Source organism: Rattus norvegicus, chromosome 2, assembly GCF_021556685.1.
Source record: "Rattus norvegicus strain SHRSP/BbbUtx chromosome 2, alternate assembly SHRSP_T2T, whole genome shotgun sequence".
NCBI lineage: Eukaryota > Metazoa > Chordata > Mammalia > Rodentia > Muridae > Rattus > Rattus norvegicus.
In genome coordinates this window covers 95,047,042-95,068,061 of record NC_141535.1, presented here as the reverse complement: position 1 = coordinate 95,068,061, position 21,020 = coordinate 95,047,042, and positions in this window count along the sequence as shown.

The window sequence follows — 21,020 nt, the reverse complement described above, 5'->3', positions numbered from 1 at the left end:
TTTTACAAACTTATTTTGATGTGAAATGGGTGCTTTTGTTTCCTGTAAAACTCATTGGGACAGAAAATTAAAGCAGATTACATATTCACTAGTAGTCTTGTATGCACTGCCACTGACCATTAACCTGCTTTAGTAGAATGAAGGTAAAATTTTTGGATTCTAGTTGTCAAATGATTGCTATTCACTTATATGCACTAGCTTCAGGAAAAGCTAATTTCTGCTGATTTTATGATAAATACCTTGTTCTCCCATCTTCTCATGGCCATTTTAGGTAATTAGCTTCAAAGAGGAGGACCCTATTCACAATTTTTATTTATTTATTCTTTTCTTCCTTGACAACACTTTTGAAGGGATTGCCTCACGTAAAGGAAGAATGATGCCATGTCAAATGTCTTCTTACCAACATTAGAGAGGTAAGAAAAATAATAACTGAGTAAAACAATAGGTACCAGTCAGACCATATCCTGTAAATGACTCCTATGAGTTCATTCTCAGCTTATTTCTCCAAGTGGCTTCTCTGTTTCTTATTTAGCTGTTCCTCCTCTTACTAGCAATCATACTGAAGATGTCAAATTCCAAAGTTATAAACCATTATGTTATTATTATATCCTTTTATAATTTTTTTCAGGACAAGACTGTATAGTACCTTCACTCACACATGAATCTCACGTATAATCACACGTGCCCATCAGGATCTACCCTGTGCAGCTGCATGCATCTTCACAAAGATTGTTGGGCACGTGATCACTGTCTCTTTTCTGATCATCGTTCTACTTTCTGATTCTCATAACTAGAATTTCCCGTAGCACAGAAGAAGAAAAGTTTCTGGTCTTTGCTACCTTCAACATCTGAAGTCTGATGTGTGATTCCCACTATAGTCTCCAACTGAACAAATTTCTCAGTATGACCAATAATTAAGCCTCTGGGAGTTTAAATTATTTAATAGTACTTAATTTAAGACTTGATATTGATTTTTATATACTATGCTGGTTTTTTTAAACATAATTGTGAACCCTACAAAATATACTATACTGTGCATTTTGCCTCTTGTCCCTTTTCCTAAAGAGGGCAATGCCTAACACCAGGTCTCCTACTTAGACCTCAGCTTTAGGAATTTCCTGTACTTATTTATCCTGTTTGTGATATTGCCATATCAATAATTCTGTACTGTCAACTGCAGTATTTCACTTTCCATCATAAAATAGCCATGCATGTGCCCACAAGTATGTATGCACAGACACACAGACATGCACACACACACACACACACACACACACACACACACACACACACACATACATATTGCACCGCTGATATTGTCTTTATCTCAGACACATAAAACATAGGTATTAAATCTTTGGGGTGAACTTTTCTAATGTCTTCCCTACATTGTTCCTTCACCACAGTGCCCAAAGTATAACTGTAACCTAAGTATTTCACTCAGGTTTCATGTTCAGTGAATAGACCTGAGATTTTCATGTATTCATTCAGTCCTTGATGACCAGGATTTATCATGTCTTGTGCAAGAAGTGAAAGCTATGAGAAAACATGCCACCTTCTACTGTTGCATATGCAGGAGACATTGCTAATTGATCTCAGAACATTATTGGGTTTGTAGATGGCTTCAAAAACATTGAATCAGTCATTACCAATCAATTGTTTTACTAAGCAGCTTGGAATCTATTTGATGTGTCTAATCTGTAATGTAAATGGTGTGTGTGTGTGTGTGTGTGTGTGTGTGTGTGTGTGTGTGTGTGTGTGTGTGTAGAAAATCTAATTCCGGTTTCTGAAAGGTGGGAATAAAGCCTTAAGTTTGTGTTGTGAACTGAGTATAATGTCTGAAGACATTCAGTAGTACGTGAGAATATGCTATTGAAATGGGAAACAAGTCTGCATTAGTATTCAGGCCTCACAAACATTATCTCCAGAAACGAACAATTCCGTGAGGGTGTATGTCAAAGACCAACAGTCCTACATTGATTCATCTCTTCAACCACTCACAAAGACATAGAGCAATGTAATTAGCGGCAGCGTCTTCAGGCACAAGGAAAATCAATTCCTGTGCATGCATAAGTGTAGACCTCAGGCTCTTAGAATTTTTCACAATGCCTGATTGAGTAGCCTTCATCTTCATGGAGAACTCTAAATTTGCTTCTCCATAATACATCATGCCTAACATTGAGAATGCTGTAGATACACAAAGATGGCAATCAACAAACACAGCATTGCAGCATAATGAGTGAGTGTGGGAGGATGTCAATCCAAACTTTAAATAGCAGCATCCCAGATATGTCATCTATCAATATGTAGTTTGTATTGGGGACATAACTGAGGTAGGATAAAACGAGGACAAAAGGCACAATCGCACTGGCTGTGTTAGGATGAAAGAGGTAATTGTGACAATATTTTGAAGGTATTATAGCACACAAATCCAGAAAAGTTGCATTTTAGCATCATTATTACAATTAGTAGGTGTTTATGAGAGAAAATGTAAATCTGTGCTACACAGATATGTCTGTCTATAAAAATATATTGAATTCTTTAGACAGAAATTTCTGCTTAAAATATTAATAAACTTGAAGCATATGCTTAACTGGCTTTCAGACTACAAACTGTTCTTTAGTTTTCAAAGAAAAAAAGAATTTCCATTCCCCCCAAGGCTTCTGATTGTTCTCAAGTGTTCCCAACCCCTGCTGCTGCCATTGGTTTGGAGAAACCAGAAGACTCCTACTCTTGCCTGCTGTGATGAAAACCAATATTTCCTATGGCAAAGGAAACTTTTAGTGCTTTCTATCTTTTATTTCAATGTGATGGGCCTTCTATGTTCCCATATTGTTTTTCACTGTTGTCAATATGTCAGGACTAGATCCACAGTATCAAGTGGCTCGCTTGGAATAAAAACTTTGCTGCTATTGATCATATTCTATAATTGACTCTAATGGACTCAAGATTTTATCATAACTTTTAACAGACACAACTTTCCACACAGGTCCAATAAAATGCATCGAACCAAATAGGTATGCAACATAAGCCCACAGAAGTGAAGATAGTCATTTATTCTTTACTGTCTTGCATTATTAAGACAAAGATATAGTGTTCCATGTTATTTTTGAAATAAAACCATTGTGTTATGTAGTCAGAATAGGCTGGCAACTACTAGATCTCTACAAATGGATAATTAATCCATATAATTTTACCTTCTTACTATTGACCTGAATTAGTGAATTCAATCAACCTTGCTTAGGAAGTATTCAAATAAAGTTACATACATACTGAACATATTTTTCTAAGCCTTCACTAAACAATAAAAATTGATTATTCTTATAGATTTGCTTTCCGTTTGTTATCTAAAAAGGGTTTAAAATAGAGGCATGGATACGCATAGTTTATACATTGTAATTATCTACAAATTATGGTAATTATGGAGGGAAAGTTGAAATAATTACCTCATAGATGTTCCAGGAAATCTTGCTAGTAATGATTACAATTAAAACAGTTATATGGCTAAGAAAAAATAAAATTTTGCTTCATTTTTTTTCTTTTAATATCTTTTATTTTTAAACAATATTGCTTCCCCAAGCAAGTCACTCTTTTGTATAATACACACTGGAACAAAAACAGCTGTTAAAGTAACAAGACTGATAACATTTGTATAAAGCAAATCTAGTATTTGAGAAAAAATAACTTTTAAGATACATGGCATTTTAAATCTTTTAATAGTAAAATAATTGCACTTTTACATTCATGATTATGAACAAACATAATAATTTATAAATTATAAATATTCTTATATTTAAACCTCATAGTTCTATTAAGTAAATATTGATGTATGCAAAACAAAGTAATTCAGTCAGAATTAATATCTTGGCAAACAAAGGAGAGGATGCCTATAGTCCCAGCACTTGGATACTGAGATAGGAAGGTTGCCTCTATCCAGGCCTACATAGGCTACATAATGAGTTCAAGGACAGCCTAGGGTACATGGTCAGAGCTTGTCTTAAACAGCAACAAAATTATATCTACATTTTCCTCTGGACAGTCATACTTTATTTCTAAAGTTACTATTCTTAATTATAAAGTATATGGTCTTGTGAGCAGATAGACTCTATTTAACAAATCTATCAGTTGGATATGCAGATCTTCAATATTTATAAACTTTGTAGGTGGGCTAGTATTGAGTTCTGCCACTGTACCCTCATGAATTCAGAACACAGCTTGGAAGGATGGCTTACACTTATAACCCTGGAAAGGGCACTCAGAGCAAGTCCACAAGCTAGCTTGGGATTGTCTAGCTATGACATCATGTGGGCTCAAATGTCAGACTTTGAAGAGTTTGGATTGTCAGGTAGGAGGTGCTCACACTATACACGTGTTAGCGATTTTATTGTTAGTTATAAGCTCAGTTAATAAGGAGAATGTAGCATAACTTGTGATAACAGACCAACTTTCTGTGATACAGATGTATGAAAGTACCTTAGAAGTATCGACCCTATTATAGCTATTTAGGAGCCCAGTTTAAGTTAAAATAAACAGCAAACATACATTTTTTTAAAGAGCAGATGAATAGGTTCATCTCCCAATCCTGACCTTTCAAATAACCAAGAAACATGGACCGATTGATTTTCTTGCCTCTAAATGTTAACCACTAGCCTTGCAGGGCATGTCAAGGATTCCCTAGGCTTCCTCTAAACTCCATTTCTGTTCTTGTATGATGTTTGCTCCCTTACTTCCACCCAGTCACTCACAACACCTTGTAAATTAGCTCTTTTCACATTCTCCATGGTGATGAGTAGAATTCCCCTAGTCTGTCAGTGGACATAGCAGATGATAAATATCCTTCCTTTATTACCATGCAACCAAAACAAAAGAAATCATTTTACCACAGAGAGAAATAATCTATTTTTGCACATAAAAACTACAACTGCAAAATTTGGCTGCAATTCTATGCTGACACCTACTCTTACAAATGTGTTGCCTCCTGTGGAACTCCTTTTCTTTCCTCGAATTACTGAAGGTGCCTGTCTCTGAATAGACCTATCTATCATGCGTATATGTATGGATTTTCTTATGCAATTTTAATGTTTGGCTGCTTAGGGGAAATAGCAATGAATAAGTCAGTGTTAAGGATTAACTTCTAAAATTTCATGCCTTGCATACTTATCTGTCACCTCAGAGTTATTTTCGTTATTGTCATTGGTTTTTTTTTTTTGTGTGTGTGTGTGTGTGTGTGTGTGTGTGTGTGTGTGTGAGTGAAATAAATAATTCAATTACTAAGATACACATTTAAAAAAAAGAAGCCAAGAACTTAACACCATGCTTTCTGATAATGGAGTCACAGTGATTCAGGCTTTCACCCACCCATTCTCTCTGGCTCAGATTCCTTCCTGTGCAGCCTTGGTTAAATACTGTCTTTCCTCTGACCTCAGAAACTTGTAGCTACACCTCTTGAGCTTTTCCTGGTATGGAATGGCTTATGTTCTTTTAACTACAAGGCATTATTTAGAGTACTCATTCTGGAATAGTGTTAAATGACATTTTCCTCTAAATTCAAACATTTCCTCCAGACACCCAGGAGGTAAAGAAAAGGTCATATTCTTGGAGAACACAAATTTGGAAGATCCTAAGGATTCTGCCCCAGGCAATATAAAGATGAGTAAATGACTTATGGCGTGAGGGTAGACACTCTGAACAGCTACCCTGCAGAGAGTTCCACCCTTGCAGCTGTCAAAAGTCATCCCCTCTATTCAGGTGGGGTTTTCCGTGATGTGGCTCCTTTTAGGTTGTTCATAATTCTTCTAAGTAACCCTTTGGTCATATTTCTATTGGTAACCCCAGTAAACACCTCATTGGATCACCCAATTCTGTATGTCTCTCTCTCTCTCTCTCTCTCTCTCTCTCTCTCTCTCTCTCTCTCTCTCTCTCTCTGTGTGTGTGTGTGTGTGTGTGTGTGTGTGTGTGTCTGTGTCTGTGTGTTAACACCTTTCCAGGAAAAAGTCCTTTTAACCAATGAACATGGAGCAGTGTGGCCCTGCTATTTTTTTTACAGTTATTTATATATTTATTTTTTCCTATCTTTCTTAAATTGGGTATTTCTTATTTACATTTCAAATGCTATTCCCTTTCCCAGTTTCCAGGCCAACATACACCTAACACCTACCCCTCCCCTTCTATATGGGTCTTCCCCTCCCCATATTCCCCTTATTATAGACCCCCCAACAATCACGTTCACTGGGGATCCAGCCTTGGCAGGACCAAGGGCTTCCCCTTCCACTGGTGCTCTTACTAGGTTATTCATTGCTACCTATGAGGTTAGAGCCCAGGGTCAGTCTATGGGTAGTGGTTTTGTCCCTGGAAGCTCTGGTTGGTTGGCATTGTTGTTCATATGGGGTCTCGAGCCTCTTCAAGCTCTTTCAGTCCTTTCTCTGATTCCTTCAACGGGGGTCCTGTTCTCAGTTCAGTGGTTTGTTGCTGGCATTTGCCTATGTATTTGCCATATTCTGGCTGTGTCTCTCAGGAGAGATCTATATCTGGTTCCTGACAGCCTGCACTTCTTTGCTTCATCGATCTTATCTAGTTTGGTGGCTGTATATGTATGGAATGCATGTGGGACCGGTTCTGAATGGTCATTCCTTCAATCTCTGTTCTAAACTTTGCCTCCCTATCCCCTCCTAAGGGTATTGCTGTTCCCCTTTTAAAGAAGGAATTTAGTATCTGCATTTTGGTCATTCTTCTTGAGTTCTATGTGTTCTGTGCATCTAGGATAATTCAAGCATTTGGGCTGATATCTGATTTGGTTGCCTCACTCAGGATGATATTTTCCTGTTCCATCCATTTGCCTATGAATTTCATGAAGTAATTGTTTTTGATAGCAGAGTACTATTCCATTGTGTTGAAAGGAGAATTATACGAATTCTAGGTTTGGAGATACAAAATTAAAAGAATAAACCCCAAAAGGCCACAGATACAAAATTAAAAGAATAAACCCCAAAAGGCCACAGATACAAAATTAAAAGAATAAACCCCAAAAGGTCACAGACCGAGGGTTAAGCCCTACAGCCAGGACTAGCAGGCCATAAAGATAAAGGAGCACAGGAAACACTGTCTAGGCAGGACTGGCAAGCCATAAAGATAAGGAAAGGAATGCAGAACAGACCAGGAGAACCGGATCTGACTCACAGGCCACCTGGCAGGAAGAGATAAGCCCCCAGCCCCCGACATCCAGGACGCCCCAAACCTGCCAATGTGTGTAGCTATACCTTATTACCTCATCATGTGAAATAGCCAATCATATGTGAACATGTCTATGTGCCTCGTTTGAATCCACCAATCCCTGTAACTATGCATCTGCTTCTGTACGCCCGCTTCTGCTTCCCCAATCCCTATAAAAGCCCCATGCTGGAGCTGCTGGGCGCGCAAGTCCTCCGAAGAGATTGTGTGCCCGCAGGTACCTGTGTTTTCCAATAAACCCTCTTGCTGATTGCATCCGAGTGGACTCGGCTCGGTCATTGGGCGCTTGGGACTCCTCCTGAGGGAAAGGTCCTCTTTGGGGGTCTTTCATTATGGGGGCTCGCCCGGGGTTTGGAGACCCTCCACCCAGAGATCACCGACCACCCACCGGGAGGTAAGCCAGCCGGCGTTTGTCTTGTCTGTTGTGTCTTGTCCTGTGAACGATCGATCAATAGGCTCAGATCTGGGGACTATCTGGGCGGGCCAGAGAAGGAGCTGACGAGCTCGGACTTCTCCCCCGCAGCCCTGGAAGACATTCCAAGGGTGGTTGGAGGAGAGGGAGATCCGGATCCGTGGCACCTCTGTCCGTTTTCGGAGGGATCCGCACCCTTGATGACTCCGTCTGAATTTTATTGGAGTAGAGGATCCAAGACCCTCACTGACTCCGTCTGAATTCTTGGTTTCAGTTTGGTACCAAAGCCGCGCGGCGCGTCTGTTTGTTACTTGTTTGACTGTTGGAATTGTTTGTCTTCTTTGTGACCTGACTGTGGTTTTCTGGACGTGTTGGTGTCTGTTAGTGTCTTTTTGACTTTTGTTTCGTGTTTGAATTTGGACTGACGACTGTGTTTAAAATCTTGGACCGATGACTGTGTTTGAAATCATGAAACTGTTTGCTTTGTTCGTCGAAGAGTTTTACTTGGTCCCCTTAACGCTTAGTGAGTAAGAAACTTAATTTTGTGGACCCCGCTCTAGTGGCGGTGTGTTGGTTGATAGCCAAAGTTAATTTTTAAAACATAGTGTTTTGGGGGTTGGGGATTTAGCTCAGTGGTAGAGCTCTTGCCTAGCAAGCGCAAAGCCCTGGGTTCGGTCCCCAGCTCTAAAAAAAGGAAAGAAAAACAAAACAAAAACATAGTGTTTTATCTGTGCTTGTGCTCGCAGCCAGCTGTGATGAACTGGGAAAGATTTAAATTTTCCTTGGGAGTAAGGAATCTTAAAGGCAGAGTTTCAGCCGGTATGGCACTTAGTGCGTAGCTGCCTAAAAGATCAGAAATGCTGTCAACAGGCTATAAAAAAAGGGACAGGCGGTGTTAGAAATGCTACGGGAAGAACTATCTAAAAAGGCTGAGAGCGAGGTGGGAGAGGACTATAAGGAAAACAAGAAAGGAATTTCTGACATTTGCTCACAGAAGGAGAGCGCTCATTAAGAGAAGTTCTTTAAGGAAGCCTGCCTTATATGCTGTCCTTATTCCAAGGGAGGAGTCAGTCTCCAACATTAAATTACTTTTCTCGCTGATCATCATTAACATGGAGAGTGCCTTTGGTCCTATCCCCACAGCAGCCAGTTCCTGCCCCTATGGTTAAAATGCCCCAGGTTGGGGGACAAAAAGAGCCCCTAAAATAGTTTCAAAGAATCTACAACTGTGAAGAACTTTGTTTTGCCAGTCAGGATTAATGTTTTCTTTTCCATGGGCTTTTAAACCCAGTGAGACGGTTTGGTAAAGGGCTGCTACTGAGGTCCTGATAGCCCCAGGTGAACTGGTTACGATTCTTTTTTCAGCCACCTGGCATCTAGCAACCAGGTTCTAACCATCTCTCCATCCTTTTGTTATTAGTTGTTACTAAAAGCCTAGTGTCATTTGGAGGCTAGTTCTCTTGAGAGACAAAGCCACCAAGCTGACACTGAAGGGAGGTAGGTACTCCTTAAGGGAAAATCTAAGCCCAGAGAGACAGCCGGTAACAGCTAGGCTGACTCTCTGCTCGCCTTTCTGTTTCATAGACAAAGCTTGTGCTTATATTTACAGTGGCCTTTTTGTCCAAAAAAAGGTCTCCTGGTTTAGCTGTGTGACTAAATGCTATTTGTCCTCTTCAGTGGACCTCTCTCCTCTTGTTTTCTCACCATCCCACGTGAGATGCTTGTTAGTAACTGTTACAGATCTTCTTTACCACCAAGGAAAGACAGAATCCTGCTAGAGAGCAGAAAGAATGTTCCAGACATGGATGGAAGGCTCCTGACTGTTGACTTCAATATGCCTGAAGGTAGGGAGTGCTCCAGGTCTGCCCCCAGGCTCCAAGGGTGGGTCTCCTAGGGGCTGGAAAATGCCCCACCAATCTGGCTAAGATAAGGAAAGGGTATGAAGAGAAAGTTACAGAAATTTGAAGGGTTAAGCTAAGTTGCTGAGAGTTAGTATAAGTTACAGAGAAAGTAACGTTAAACAAAGAGAAAGAGAAAAGAAGGTAAAAAGAGCAGAAAGCTAGGGAAGAAAAGAGACAAAAAGAAGAGGAAGCTAGAGAGCTAAAGAGAGATAAAGGACAAGAGAGGAACATATACTGGCCACAGTAGTTAGGGAACCTAGGAAGACAGTACCTGGCAACAGAAGAGAATTCCTGGCTAAAGATCAGTGTGCCTAATGCAAAGAAAAAAAAAAAGACACTGGGTCAGGGACTGCCCCAGAAAGAACAAGAGGGGACACTGGAGAGCCTCTCGGTCCTGGAGTGCTGGCTATGTGCAGAGATAGGAGGGAAGCCTACCCAGTTGTTTTATGGATACAGGGACCCAATGCTCTGTGCTCCTATGCTCCAGTGGGCCAGTATCCAAAGACCTTGGATACAGGGGCCTACTGGCAACAAACAATACTTATGGACTGCCCGAAGAACAGTGGACCTTGGCGTGGGCCGGGTAACCCACTAGTTCATAGTCATCCCTGACTGCCCCCATCCCTTGCTCATAAGAAAATTGCTCCCCAAAATGGCTTGCGTGGGCTGAAATGGCTGGGTGAGGCCATGTGTATGCATATCTACAGACTGTGTATGCGGAGCTTAAGACCTGTCTCAGTGCACCAGTACCTGATGCTGGGAGATGAATGGCTTAGTGCTGTTCTACTTGGAACATATCACTCCTGCCAGCTGGGCACTAACAATTATCACCCAATCCAGGACTTAAACTGTGATAGAGTGGCTGATGTCTTGCCTTTGAATAGTGTCCCAAAAGATGGGACCACTGGTCAGCTGCCATGGACTAGATTCTCTACCGGTTGGGGACAATCTGGTCACCTTGCTGCCCAATCCGGATCTGGAGTCACTGCAACACGAGTGTCAAGCACTGGCAGAAGCCCATGGGTGGAGGAAAGACCTCTGCGACTGGCTGATTGACCCCTGCTGAAAGCCGAGGCTACCTTGTCCACAGACGGGAACAGTTCTCTTCATGAAGGTCAGAGATAAGTGGGTGCTGCCATGGTGGACAACACAATGTCATCTAGGATGGCTGAACCTCAACCCCCCAGTACATCAGTGCCGCAGATGCCTTTGCCATCTCTTGGATACCCTGGTGAAGCCAACAACTGTGAGTACTATTCATTGCTCAGGATATCAGGAGGGAAGAGATTCAGTGGCATTGGGCAGTAACAAAGCAGATAAAGTGGCTCGGGAAATGGCTATGCAGGAGCCTATCCTGGTTGAAGGCCTGCAAGAGAAAGCCACTGAGAACTAGGATCGGACTAAGGGATGGCCTCACTTAGAATGTAAAACAGAAGAAAAGGCCCAAATTGCTTAAACGGAAAAAAAAAAAAAAAAGACAATGACGCACTTGAGGGGAAAGCTATACTCCCCAGAGAACAAAGAAAAGACTCACTTTGCCAAATACAGAAATGGACTCATTTAGGAGATAAAAAGTTTGTCCAAGTAGTTAAGTGTATGTAATAGACTTTAAGATTTTAGCCAGAGAGGCAGTAGAAAGTATAAGGTATGACAATAAGTGAATGCTTAGCAAGCAAACAGGGCAAAGAGACCTAGAGAGTTTAGTGAAAAGTCGAAGTGAACTTCACTGAGATAAAACCAGAAAAATATAATCACAAGTATCTCCTAGTGCTTGTAGATACTTTTTCAGGAATAGATAGAAGCTTTCCTCACCAAACGAGAGACAGCCTCTGCAATCATCAAGAAGATACTGGAAGAAATCTTTCCCAGGTCTGGAATGCCCAAGGTAATCTGGTCAGACAACGGCCCTACTTTCGTTGCCAAGGTAAGCCAGGGTGTGGCCAAGTATTTAGAGGTCGATTGGAAATTACATTGTATTTACAGACCTCAAAGTTCAGGACAGGTAGAGTAAATAAATAGAACTCTAAAAGAGACCCTGACCAAATTGACCATGGAGACTGGCACAGACTGGGTGGCACTCCTTCCTTCTTGCTCTCTTCAGAGCAAGAAATACCCCTTCCAGATTCAGCCTTACCCCCTTTGAGATCTTTTATGGGGCCTCAGCCCCCCTGACTGTATTAGATGATGTTACTGAACCAACATGTCATAGTGCCATAGTAATAATGATTTGTGTGCCAGGCTAAAAGACCTACAGGTGATACAGAAAGAAATCTGCTCACAGCTGACAGCAGCCTATGCCCCGGAGACCCCTGAGACATCTCATCAGTTCCAGGTCGGAAGCAGCTACACTGAGCCCAGACACTCGAGCATCGCTGGAAAGGACTGTACCTGGTGCTACTGACCACCCTGACAGCCGTCAATTCTCAGCCCTCACCAGCCACATACTAGCTGTTGGGGCTGAGAGCTGAGACCTAGAGGGACACTCAGATCTTCAAAAAGCTCCCTAGACTTACACATCAGATAAGTGGATACATCAGAAACTGACTGGGAGGTTGCTATAATGCTCACTTGAGGAGTGTGCTTTAGAAACAAGAATTTCATGTTTGCCCTCGTTCCATCGGGATAGGTGTGGAAATAGGCTTGATTTCTATTGCTAATGATGTAACATTGCATATGTTAGTACTCCTAACACTTCTTGGGACTGTGCCTCAGGGATCACAACCTGTATGAGTTTAGAAGTTCTGAAAGACAGTCATGACCTTGGTGTATAGATTCAGATAGTGTCCAGATTGGAATCCTGATGCTAAAGACTTAGTAAAACACAAAAAAAGGAGTTGAGAATTACTTAGGGCTAAGGCTATCTAGGTGCTGCAAGGGCAGCACAAGGGCATCTGCTGTTGCAATGCAAGGCTTATAGAGAATTCAGAACTGCCATTCAGGAGTGATTAAAGACTCCATGAATAAATTTAGAGAAAGGTTAGATAAAAGACAGAAAGACAGAGAAGCACATCAGGAATGGTTCGAGAGCTGGGTTAGTAGATCTCCTTGGATAACTACTCTGATATCTTCCCTTATGGGACCCTTCTTAGTTTTGCTTCTGCTCCTGATTATAGGTCCATGTATGTTAAAGAAACTAGTTAATAGGCTTGACTCCTACAAAAAGATAGAGACGCTTAACAAGGTTGGTTTGAGTCTTGGTTCACTCAGTCTCCCTGGATGACTACCCTACTCTCTGCTACAGCTGGGCCATTATTAATAATTTTCTTGGTTTTAGTTTTTGGACCCTGTGTGACTGAGACAACAGTACCAGTCAGTTAGGACAACTGGGGAGCCAAATACAAGACTTGATATCAAAATTCTAAGATTAGAATTATTTAGTAGAAGGAGAAGGGAATGAAAGGAGAATTATACGAATTCTAGGTTTGGAGATACAAAATTAAAAGAATAAACCCCAAAAGGCCACAGATACAAAATTAAAAGAATAAACCCCAAAAGGTCACAGACCGAGGGTTAAGCCCTACAGCCAGGACTAGCAGGCCATAAAGATAAAGGAGCACAGGAAACACTGTCTAGGCAGGACTGGCAAGCCATAAAGATAAGGAAAGGAATGCAGAACAGACCAGGAGTACCGGATCTGACTCACAGGCCACCTGGCAGGAAGAGATAAGCCCCCAGCCCCCGACATCCAGGACGCCCCAAACCTGCCAATGTGTGTAGCTATACCTTATTACCTCATCATGTGAAATAGCCAATCATATGTGAACATGTCTATGTGACTCATTTGAATCCACCAATCCCTGTAACTATGCATCTGCTTCTGTACACCCGCTTCTGCTTCCCCAATCCCTATAAAAGCCCCATGCTGGAGCTGCTGGGTGCGCAAGTCCTCCGAAGAGACTGTGTGCCCGCAGGTACCTGTGTTTTCCAATAAACCCTCTTGCTGATTGCATCCGAGTGGACTCGGCTCGGTCATTGGGCGCTTGGGACTCCTCCTGAGGGAAAGGTCCTCTCTGGGGGTCTTTCAGTGTAGATGTACCACATTTTCTGTATCCATTCCTCTGTTGAAGGGCATCTGGTTTCTTTCCAGCTTCTGGCTATTATAAATAAGGCTGCTATGAACACAGTGGAGCATGTGTCTTTGTTATATGTTAGAACATCTTTTGGGTATATGTCCAAGAGAGGTATAGCTGGGTCTTCAGGTAGTTCAATGTCCAATTTTCTGAGGAAACTCCAGACTGATTTCCAGAATGATTGTACCAGTCTGCAATCCTAGCAACAATGGAGGAGTGTTCCTCTTTCTGCACATCCTCTCCAGCATCTGCTGTCACCAGAGTTTTTGATCTTAGCCATTCTGACTGGTGTGAGGTGGAATCTCAGGGTTGTTTTGATTTGCATTTCCTTTATGAAAAAAGATTTGAATGTTTCTTTAGATGCTTCTCAGCCATTTGACATTCCTTAGCTGTGAATTCCTTGTTTAGCTCTGAACCCCGTTTTTTAATCGGGTTATTTGTCTCCCTGCAGTCTAACTTTGTGAGTTCTTTTGCATATTTTCAATATGAGCCCTCTATCTGTTGTAGGATTGGTAAAGATCTTTTCCCAATCTGTTGGTTGCTGTTTTGTCCTAAGAAAAGTGTCCTTTGCCTTACAGAAGCTTTGCAGTTTTATGAGATCCCATTTGTCGATTCTTGATCTTAGAGCGTAAGCCATTGATGTTTTGTTCAGGAAATTTTCTCCAGTGCTCATGTGTTTGAGATGCTGCCCTAGTTTTTCTTCTATTAGTTTGAGTGTATCTGGTTTGATGTGGAGATCCTTGATCCACTTGGACTTAAGCTTTGTACAGGGTGATAAGCATGGATCGATCTGCATTCTTCTACATGTTGCCCTCCAGTTGAACCAGCACCATTTGCTGAAAATGCTATCTTTTTTCCATTTGATGGTTTTGGCTCTTTTGTGAAAAATCAAGTGACCATAGGTGTGAGGGTGCATTTCTGGTTCTTCAATTCTATTCCACTGGTCTATCTCCTATCTCTGTACCAATACCATGCAGTTTTTATCATTATTGCTCTGTAATACTGCTTGTGTTCAGGGATAGTGATTCCCCAGGAAGTCCTTTTATTGTTGAGGATAGTTTTAGCTATCCTGGGTTTTTTGTTATTCCAGATGAACTTGCAAATTCTTCTGTCCAACTCAATGAAGAATGGGATTGGAATTTTGATGAGTATTGCATTGAATCTATAGATTGCTTTTGGTAAAATGGCCATTTTTACTATATTTATCTTTCTTTGTTGGATCTTTGTGTGGTTTAGGTATAAAAGTAATTGTGGCTTCATAGAAGGAATTCGGTAGCACTCCATCTGTTTCAATTTTGTGGAGTAGATTGGATGGTATTGGTATGAGGTCTTCTATGAAGATCAGATAGAATTCTACACTGAACACACATGGACCTTGGCTATTTTTGGTTGGGAGACTTTAATGACTGCTTCTATTTCTTTAGGAGTTACAGGGTTGTTTAAATGGTTTACCTGTTCTTGATTTAACTTTGGTACCTTGTATTTGTCTAGGAAATTGTCCATTTCCTCCGGCTTTTCAAGTTTTGCTGAATATAGGCTTTTGTAGTAGGACCTATTGATTTTTTTTTATTTCCTCTGATTCTCTGGTTGTGATGTTGCCCTTTTCATTTCTCATTTTGTTAATTTGGACATACTCTCTGTTTCCTCCGGTCTGGCTAAGGGTTTATCTATCTTGTTGATTTTCTCAAAGAACCAGGTTTGGTTCTTTTGGTTCTGTTATTTTTTTGTTTCTACTTGGTTGATTTCATCTCAGAGTTTGATTATTTCCTGCCTTCTACTCCTCCTGTGTGTATTTGCTTCTTTTTGTTCTAGAACTTTTAGGTGTGTTGTCAAGCTGCTGATATATGCTCTCTCCTGTTTCTTTCTGCAGGCACTCAGAGCCATGAGTTTTCCTCTTAGCACAGCTTTCATTGTGTCCCATAAGTTTGGGTATGTTTTACCTTCATTTTCATTAAATTCTAAGAAGTTTTTAATTTCTTTCTTTATTTCTTCCTGACCAGGTTATCATTGAGTAGAGCATTGTTCAACTTCCATGTATATATGGGCGTTCTTTGCTTATTATTGAAGGCCTACTTTAGCCCGTTGTGGTCTGATAGGATGCATGGATTATTTCTATCTTTCTGTATCTGTTGAGGCCTGTTTTGTGCCGAATTGGATGGTCAATTTTCAAGAAAGTACTATGAGGTGGAGAGAAGAAGGTTTATCCTTTTGTTTTAGGATAGAATGTTCTATAAATATCTGTTAAGTCCATTTGGTTCATAACTTCTATTAGTCTGTCTATGTCTCTATTTAATTTCTGTTTCCATGATCTGTCCATTGATGAGAGTGGGGTGTTGAAATCTCCTACTATTATTGTGTGAGGTGCAATGTGTGCTTTGAGCTTTAGTAAGGTTTCTTTTATGTACGTAGGTGCCCTTGTATTTGGAGCATAGATATTTAGGATTGAGAGTTCATCTTGGTGGATTTTTCCTTTGATGAATATGAAGTGTCCATCCTTATCTGTTTCAATGACTTTTGACTAAAAATCGATTGTATTTGATATTAGGATGGCTACACCAGCTTGCTTCTCCAGACCATATGCTGGAAAGTTGTTTTCCAGCCTTTTACTCTGAGGTAGTGACTGTCTTTGTCTCTGAGATGTGTTTCCTGCAGGCAGCAAAATGCTGGGTCCTCATTGCATATCCAGTTTGTTAATCTGTGCCTTTTTATTGGGGAATTGAATCCATTGATATTGAGAGGTATTAAGGAATAGTGATTGTTGCTTCCTGTTTTCTTCATATTTGGAGGTGAGATTATGTTTGTGTGCTTGTCTTCTCTTTGTTTTGTTGCAAAACGATTAGTTTCTTGCTTTTTCTAGGGTGTAGCTTGCCTCCTTGTGTTAGGCTTTACCATATTTTGTCCTTTGTAGGGCTGGATTTGTAGAAAGATATTGTGTAAATTTGGTTTTGTCGTGGAATATCTTGGTTTCTCCATCTATGGTAATTGAGAGTTTTGCTGGATACAGTTACCTGGGCTGGCATTTGTGTTCTCTTAGGGTCCATATGACATCTGTCCAGGATCTTCTGGCTTTCATAGTCTCTGGCGAAAAGTCTGGTTTGATTCTGATATGTCTGCATTTATATGTTACTTGACCTTTTTCCCTTCTTTTATTATTCTTTCTTTGTTTTGTGCATTTGCTGTTTTGACTATTATGTGATGGTTGGAGGTTTTTTTCTGGTCCAATCTATTTGGAGTTCTGTAGACTTCCTGTATGTTTATAGGAATCTCTTTCTTTAGGTTAGGGAAGTTTTCTTCTATGATTTTTTGAAGACATTTAGTGGTCCTTTGAGTTGGGAGTCTTCACTCTCTTCTATACATATTATCCTTAGGTTTGACCTTTTCATTGTGTTCTAGATTTCCTGGATGTTTTGGGCTAGTACCTTTTTCCCTTTTACAATATCTTTGACAGTTGTTTTGATAATTTCAATGGAATCTTCTGTTCCTGAGATTCTTTCTTCTATCTCTTGTATTCTGTTGGTTATGCTCTCATCTGTGAGTCCTGATCTCTTCCCTAGGTTTTATATCTCCAGGGTTGTCTCCCTTTGTGCTTTCTTTATTATTTCTATTTCCATTTTTAACTCCTGGATGGTTTTGTTCATTTCCTTCTCCTGTTTTGATATTTTTTCCAGTAGTTCTTTAAGGGGTTTTTGTGTTTCCTCTTTAAGGTCTTCAGTTGATTACTTGTGTTGTCTAATATTTCCTTAAGTGAGTTATTTATGACCTTCTTAAAGTCCTCCATCATCATGATAAAATTTGGTTTTGAATCTAGATCTTGCTTTTCTGGTGTGTTTGAATATTCAGTTTTTGCTTTGGTGGGAGAATTTGGCTTCAATGACGCCATGTAGTCTTGGTTTCTGTTGCTTGGGTTCCTGTGCTTGCCTCTTGCCATCAGGTTGTCTCTGGTGTTACCCTGTTTTGCTATTTCTGACAGTGGCATAACTGTCCTATAGGCCTGTGTTTCAGGAGTGCTCTAGATCTGTTTTCCTGTTTTCTTTTAGCCATTTATGGGAGCAGAGTGTTCTGCTCTCAGGCATGTAGTCATTCCTGTCCACTGGCTTTCAGCTGGCCCTGTGGGCAGGAACCAGAAGGGCCTGCCCCTACTTCTCCTGGGTCCCTGTGCACAGGTGGCTCAGATGGTGCTAGGTGTTTTCCTCTAGAGTCAGACATGTGGGCAGAGAGTAGTCTCCTCTATTTTCCGAGGTGTGTCTGCCCATCTTAAGGTCTAGCTCTCCCTCCCACAGGATTTGGGTACAGGGAGCTGTTTGACCAGGTCTGTTCAGATCCAGACACAGCCCCTATCTTCCTGTGCCCAGATGCACTATACAGTTTCCTCTTGCCAGGGATGTGGGCAATGGTGGGCAGAAGTGGCGGTCTCTCCGGCCCTGCAGTCTCAGATTTGCCCACACTTTTGGGTGATCAGCTCTCTCTCCCACGGGGTTTGGAAGCAGGGAGCTGTGGGCCAGGATCAGCAAGGTTCAGGTGCCAGCTAGAAACTCAAAGTGTCTGGTCCCAGAGGAATTTTGCCTTTGTGTCCTGAGTCCACCAGGCAGGCCACTTGGAGCATAAAAGTTGGTCTTACCTCTGGTCTCCGGCCTGAAGTCGCTCCTCGGGGTTGCATTTCAGTTCTCTGTGAGGACAGCAACCAAAAGGGCCTGCCCATACTTCTCCTGGGTCCCTGTGCACAGGTGGCCTAGATGGTGCTAGGTGTTTTCCTTTAGAGTCAGAAATGTAGGCAGAGAGTAGTCTCCTTGGGTTTCCCATGCTTGTCTGCCCCTCTGAAGGTCTAGCTCTCCCTCCCATGGGTTATGGGTGCAGGGAGCCGTTTGTCTGGATCCTTTCAGATCCAGGGGCCGTCTGGACCACAGGTCTCCTGCAGCTTGACTGCTCCAATCTTTCCATGCCCAGAGTCACTATAGAGTTTCCTCATGGGCCAAGGATGTGGGCAAAGGTGGGCGGAAGTGGTGGTGTCTCCTGCCCTGCAGTCTCAGGAGTGCCCACAGTTCTGGGCAATCAGCTCTCTCTCCCAAGGGGTTTGGGAGCGGGGAGCTGTGGGCCAGGATCAGTGAGGTTCCCTGCTATGTTTTTAATAAAGAATATTCCGATTATTTAACATGCACATTGTTCAATAATTTTTATGAGTTGAAAAGTCACTTAATTTTGTTTATGGAAATTTATTCCAGAAATTCTAATTAGTGCTGCTAAAGTGTTCCAGGAAAAACTGGATTTTTTAGATTTGTGTACAAAACAATGGGTTCTATTAAGGCATTCCTTGAATGCTTTGTTCTTGCCAACCATTTTCCCACTTCCATTTCCTACTTCCTTCCCTGTTTCTCTACTATTCAACCCCTCTTCTCCCCAATAGCCTCACTCTTTGTTCATGGAACATGTATTCCATTACCCTACCATCAAGAATATTTTCCTTCTCTAACAGCCTGGCACTTTTTCTAATTTTTTAATACCCACTGATTCACCCACCCAAACAATCATGCACACACAAATATAATTGAAACCTAAGATTCCCATATTAAAAATAGCCATCATATTTATCTTTTTGATGGTGACTTATATTGCTTAATGTAGTCATTTCCACTTCCATCCATTTTAATATGAATATTGTTGATTTCATTTTTCTTTATTTCTAAATGAAATTCAATTGTCTATATTTTAAGAATTTCTTTAACCATTCATCTGGTACTGAGTGTCTATGCTGATTCTGTTTTTAAATCTTCTGTGAATAGGTTAACAATAAAAATGGATGCGCAAGGTCTCTGTGGTGTTCTGACTTGGAATCTGCTTTGTATATACCTAGGAGCAGTATAGGTGAAGCATAGTTAAGCTCTATTTCCATTGTTTGAGAAACCTCCTTAATTATTTCCATTATGGCTGTACTACTAGTTTACATGTAACAGCAATGAATAAGGCTTCATTTCCCACTTCCTTTCCAGCTTTTGTTGGCTGTGTTTCTTGATTTTAGTCATTCCCTCTGGGTGTGATAAAATTAAAAAGCAGCTTTAATGTGCAGTTCCCAGAAGGCTAAATATGCTGAACATTTAAAAAAATATTTAATGGCCTCTTTGTGGTTCTTTTTTTAAGAACTGTATGCCCAGTTCATTAGCCAAGTTACTTATTAGAAGACTTGGGGAAAGTTTGGTGTTCCATTTTTGCAATTCTTGCTGTATTGGATTAAAGCCCTGTCTGAGGCATAATTGGGAAAGATTTTCCCACATCCTATAAGCCACACATTCATTCTTCTGATAGTTTTTGCTGTGCAAAGTCCTTATAATTGAAGGTAATCATACCTATCAGTTCCTTAGGCTATTACTTAAGTCGTTGTAGTCTGTTTTGCGAATACTGGTATCTCCATGTGTTCCGCTGATTCTTTCCTGTAGCAGCTTCAGCATTCTAGGCTATATATTAAGGTCTTTCACCCATTTTGAATTGATTTTTATGCAGGAAGAAAATTCCAATTCTCAGTTCATTCTTATTCTTCTGGACATTCACCTTTACAGTGTCATTCATGAAAGACAACCTTTTTCCAATATATTTTTTAATGTACCTTCATCAAATATAGATTAGTGTCAACACTTTTAGATGCTATTCTTAAGATTCTTGAGTGTTCTCAGGTGTCTCTCAAAATCATTGTGATTGACACAGACCATGAGTTTCATTCCATTGTAAAGCATTGTTTTGTATGGCACATTTCCCAGGATAGGTGAACAAATGTCTATTCGTCCTATATAAGAAACTAATACTCCTAGATTATGATGTCACCAAAGTCAAATTGGCTGCACCAGAGTTTACAGGGATTATTTATAGGAGTTTGGGTAAGGGATCATGGTCATTAGAAAGAAAGCTATGTCACTGACAGTATATCCTAGCACAGTGACCACTCATAAAAGCTGGAACTGCTTTTATGAGGAACACCAGAGGAGCAATAGAGACATCAATCATTGCACCAACAAAACTTTCAACCCCAAATTTATCCTGTCTACAAGAAACTTGGTGTTTCATTGTACTTTATATATTTTAAATTATTTTATTTATATCCACTTCAAATGTTGCTCTCCTTCCAGGTCCCCCCGCCTCCTGAGTTCACGCCTCTAACCTCCCCTTAACCTCTTAGAGGGTGCTTCTACACCCACCCACCAACCCCTACTTCAACCCCCAAGAATCCCCCTTCTCTGGGGCATCAAGTCTCTACAGATTAGGCACATCCTCTTCTTAGAGATAGAATATCATCTTAACTTCTAAACAACTTAGCTTATAGTAAAACTCTGACTATCTAGTCTTCATTCCATGAGAGACTCTAGAAAGAATAAATATTACCTTGGTGTTCAGGAAGTTCAAGGACATAGATAGTTTGCAAATTTT